At 41.8% G+C, this 5463-nt stretch overlaps 1 pseudogene; it reads right to left on the reverse strand.

Annotated features, from left to right (window-relative positions):
• Window positions 1–250: 250 nt before the first annotated feature.
• Window positions 251–367, reverse strand: LOC136646947 (5S ribosomal RNA; annotated as a pseudogene).
• Between the last annotated feature and the right edge of the window lie 5096 nt (window positions 368–5463).

Here is a 5463-nt window from a genome sequence, read left to right on the forward strand (position 1 = left end):
ACTTTCAAGCACAGGCTGCTAGTATCAGCAAAGGCAGGGACCCAGTTAGAAATCTTGTGTGTACATGGTGCCATCTGTATCACTCACTGACACAACACCATTTCCTGGAAACTCCAGATAAAGGTAGGGATTCCTCTGCAATTGCCATGCTCCAGCCATCAATAGTTTCACCTGGCCAATTTTTTCATTAGCCACTATTTTATATGAAGGTTCTGGTTGGCAACCTTCAGTCTCGAAAGACTATGGTATAAGCCTACAGCACCCAGTATTCCCAGGCGGTCTCCCATCCAAGTACTAACCAGGCCTGACCCTGCTTAGCTTCCAAGATCAGACGAGATTGGGCATGTGCAGGGTAACAGTTGAAGGTTCTAGAAAGCTAAACACTGGTCATGGGCCAATTCAGATGATGCATCCACTGACACACACACACCCACATCACAAGGAGAGGGCTACATGCACGCACATCTCTAAACCACACACCCACCCACACACCCAGTGCACTGTCCCACTGCTGCCTAATCACTTGGAGGCATTTTGTCCAAATCACTCCTCAAGGCATGAATGTAATATTGCTCTAAAGGAACATTTAATATGCACTTTGAGGGGGGTTGCTCAGCCTAACTGTTTCCCCCCATGCCAATCATACGATGGTGGGACAGTGCGCAATGGGGAAAATGTGTGCACAGTCTCCTCCCATATATGATGCAGAGGGGCCAGCAGGCCTACTGTCTGAATGGGCCCAGTGAGGTTTAAGTTAGAAGTACTATTTTGTGCTTCAGAATTGGAAGAAGATATTTCAGTGCAGCTGGAAACAGGGAGGTTGTTAGCAAGGTTATGGTCCTGCTGTGAGATATATTAAAGAATAAATTGCACCCCAAAAACTGTATTTTAAGAGCAATTTGTGGTTATGTTTATACCTCGCAGCTATAGCAGTATTCTTAACACAAGTCAACAAGTCAATCACAGGTGTTTGTGTCTTTGGAATGCACACTTATTATATAGGTTCCTTTAACAAAAATAATTACTTGGAGTGGGGGGAAAAACATAGTGATTGGGAAAGAAAAATAGGCACTCTTGAAGAAAAATCACTGGTGGTTTGAAACATAATTAGGTGTGATTCCTCCCTCCATAACGTTTTTTAATTAGTATTTTTTTTTAAAAAAAAATCAGTGTTTGTTATGCATTTATTTGTAAAGATGATTCAATAGTAGGTTGAGTGGTCCAGTGGCACATGCCTCCGTTTTGCTTCCCCTGCCCAGAATGGCTCTGGCGAGGCTTCCTTCAAAACTTAGTGCTTTGCACCCCCTCTAGCTACACCACTGGAGTGGTCAGATTGATGACCACTCATCATGTGGATTACCCTGGCACCACATATGCATATGTAGTTCTGGACCACATGTCCACCATATGTGGACACCACATATGTCCCCTGGTCCTGGTGCTGTGTGAGAGGGAAAAGGGCATCTCTCTATCCACTCTATCCTTCCCCTGCATAATTTTGTCTTGTACAGAGGGTTGATGCAGCATACTTCTGGCCATAAATATTATGGTCATAAACCCACAGTTTTTCTTGTGGAGTTTGTGACCATTTTTTCAGCATGTCTTGTTCAGCATATTCTCTTGATTTTATGACCTCTTATTATTCAGTTCCTGCCTATGTTGTGTTTTCTGTTCTTATCACTGCTTTTTTTTTTTTTTTTTTTTTTGAGGGAGGGGATTGTTAATGAATCTGCTGTTTTACTGATATCCATATCATCAGAGCCAGAATAAATTTTTTTTAAAATAAAACAATTAGATAGTCATAATAATGGTCAAGAAAAGTTTATCAAGACTACCCACAAGCATGACTTGATTCCAGATGTTTCATAATTCCAAAGATTTTAGTATCTTGATATACACATGGGGGTGAATATTGATGCAGTTGTATCAGCTATACCAGGGGTCTCTAAACTTTTTGGCTGAAGGACTGCATCAAATATCGGGCACAGGGTTGAGGGCCGGAAAAAAAAAATTAAATATAAAATTTAAATAACTACATTAGAGATGGAACTTGGATGAATGAATAAATGAATGGGCTTAAACGTCCAGGACTTCTCCAAGCACAAACACAGTCCAATAAATAAAGCACACACTTAAATGGACCCTCATTCCACCACCCCACAAGAACAATTCTGGTTGTGTTGGTCGACTGGGCCAGATGATCTCAAGAGATCTGAGGCTGGCCATGGGCTGGATAGAGGCTCACCACGGGCCGCATCTGGCCCCCGGATTGGGGTTTGGAGACCCCTGAGCTATACAATATGCTCCCACCATAAAAAAGAAAAAAGAGAAAAAAACGTTCCGTAACCAAGTTGACAATGGCTAAAAGAGGTGCTGTGCTCAAACACTGCCTAAAAATAATGACAAATGATCTGCCCTAATACCTGGATGTGTGTGAGTGATGAACAACATTCATTGTGATGGGGGTGTTGGTCTTAGGTGTAGAGAATTCTGGGTCTAAATCCCTGTTCAGTCATGATGCTGTCTGAATTCCATATAGGCCTCTCTCTCTCTCTCTCTCTCTCTCTCTCTCTCAGCTTTACATCACTTACAGGTCTGTTCTGAGCATTAATTGCTAAATCCATGAATACTACTCTGAGTTGGTCGGTGGAAGGTAAGGAAACAAACATTTCAAGTCTGCATTTCTGAAAACCATTCTCCACAGAAAACAACTCTCATAGTGGAACCCTTGGGCTCAAATTAAACCTTCCCTGGAAGCTACCTAGAAGTCTGGCTGTGGCATAATTCCAGATGTGTGATGGTTGGTTATAGTTACTATGGTGACCAATGCACTACATGTGCTACTTTATCACACCACTTTATCATGAATTTTGTATGTTCTTGGACTAAGCCCTAAGATTCAAAACAGTTTCTTTGGCTGAACTCGGAATCAAATTAAGAGCTGGGTATTTAGTTGATAATTGGTTGCAGAGGAGATATTTCTCTAAGACTAAAACAAATGGGCAAAACTCTTTGCATAAGCTTAAAGGTCTCAATGCTTACTTTGCTCAGCTTGAAGAAAAGACCTGTCATGAAAAGGCAACATCTCTACCATGGCAAATGGTTGTGTCTCATTCAGATGTGGCACCCATCCTTAGGATGTACGTTTTCTGTGACTAACGCATTCTAAGAATGGCACGTTTTATCTCAAAGGTGGCTGACGTTAGAGAGAAACAAACCAAGGGTGTTGAGGAGAAAATTTTAGAATAAAAGACAAAGTTCAAATCATTAAAAGAAACACTCTGAAAGATTTATTCCATAGGACGTCACAAGGGAGCCACTACTAGCCAAGCAAACAGATGATCAGCCAGAAGAATACAGTACCGTTATTTTCAAAATTATTTATTTCTAACAATCAACAGGTGGTAGACTCTTCTTTACTTTTCTTGTAAAGGTGAAGCTTCTACAGTTCATGTGTTTCAGTATAACCCGGACAAGTCCTTCTCCTCTCTTCCTCTTTTCCCACAAAACTCCAGTCTCATTACCAGTCATCCACCTTCATAAGCCCTTTCACCCCTCCTCTGAAGGAAATGCAAAGCGTTGATTAACTGATTAGCAGGCCATATGCCTTCATTGGGTCTTTTACTGATCCCACAATGGATCCCACAAACCCTAACTATTCCCTCACAATGTGTGTGTGGGCATACATATATAATATACACATATCTCTTCCTGTTCCTCTCAAGACACATCGCGCTATAGCATGTCATGTCCCACTGCTCTTGCTTCTTGAAATCACAATTCCAAATGCTTCTTCCTAATGCAAGTGACATGCATGTCTGCTTGTGGCAGATGCTAGAATGCCACTGCGCACAATGGAAGTCGGTTTTGCCATTGCAGACTAAATTCATGATGTCCGTTTTTCATCTTCCACAGCAGGAGGTTCCGTTTCCCTGAGTTCATAGCAACTTAACTCCACATTAGTCTTGTTCTCTGAAATTTGTACAGCTGCTGCAGCTTTTGTGCTTTTCAGTGAGCCGTTTTCCCATTTATCATGCATTGTTCTGTTTTCCAGGGATGTCCTCCTTCCGTCCTCCCCCACCCTCCACTTGTGTTTGCTTAATCTAAAATTTGATGTTGGATACATTGCAATTGACTCTTCACTGCAAGGTAAATGAATGTGAGCCCTAAAGAAACTCTGTCTGTGGGCCTTGGGTATTCAAATTAGCTACAAACAAAATGAGAGGGTGATGAATGGTTAACTTACTCTATAGAAATTAGACTGTAGTGAAAGGAAACCAGGGTAAGAGCTAATGTTCCCACTGAATTCTCTAAAAAGAGTTCCAAGAGAAGTGTGGCAGTTTTTACAGAGATGAATTGTGTTCAGAATTTTGAATGATGCAAAAGGAGTTTTGATAAGACTACAGTTGCAAATGAAACTTTGCCTAAAGGAGGAGAAATATGGGGGCTCCTTCCTCAAGAACAGAGGTGTCCAAACTTTTTGGCAGGAGGGCCACATCATCTCTCTGACACAGTGTCGGGGGCCGGGGAAAAAAATAATTAATTTACATTTCAAATTTGAATAAATTTACATAAATGAATATATTAGAGATAGAGATTGAATATATTATACGAATGAATGAAGGTCTTGCAATAGCTCAAGGCCTATAAAAGGCCTTGCACAAAGCAAGGCCAGCCTTTCCTTCACTGCCACTGCTGCATCATAGACATGAAACAGCAAGTACTGAAGGGAGCCCTCATCCCACAGCTCAGGTAAGAGGTTGAACAGTCATCTTCAAGCTGAGAGTAGTTGCATCGGGCCAGCATGGGCTCCAGCAAGTCTCCGGAGGGCCAGAGGCTCATTGGAGACTGGGGGCTCTCCGCGGGCCGGATTGTGAGCCCCCAAGGGCCACAAGTGGCCCCCGGGCCGGGGTTTGGGCATCCCTGCTCAAAAGAAACAACTGAGGAGTTCTGAGGGAAGCTTCAACAGTTTCAATAACACTTGTGAAATTTCTCCGAGTTTTGCACTACCCTGGTTGTCACCAAATTTCAAATAAATTGACATTCAAAGCAAATATGGTGGTGCCTCCTCAGACAAAACATCTGAAGAATGTCAAGGAAACAAAAGTTTAAGAAGATTAACTTTTGCTAGGTGAAAGGGTACAATGAGTTCCCCATTCCAAGCTCTTTCCTCATTACTAATGTGACAACACATTCAATTACATGTCACACAGTGTCAATTTGTATCCACCATTAATATCCCAGTGGGAACAGACAGTAATTTTGTCATTAGTACCGGTAATAAATTCCATAGGAGGAAGGGTGCACAGATTCCTGCACCACAAAGTGCCTGTTTTTATGAGAAACATAGCAATGCTTCGGACACTTTTCAGTTTTTTTTCAGGTTGATAATCAGCAACAAGAATAATCTACAGTTGCTCTGAAGTCACAATGCAATGATATAAGGCTGCAGTAATGTCCACA

The sequence above is a fragment of the Tiliqua scincoides genome, chromosome 3 (genome assembly GCF_035046505.1).
Source record: "Tiliqua scincoides isolate rTilSci1 chromosome 3, rTilSci1.hap2, whole genome shotgun sequence".
Lineage (NCBI taxonomy): Eukaryota > Metazoa > Chordata > Lepidosauria > Squamata > Scincidae > Tiliqua > Tiliqua scincoides.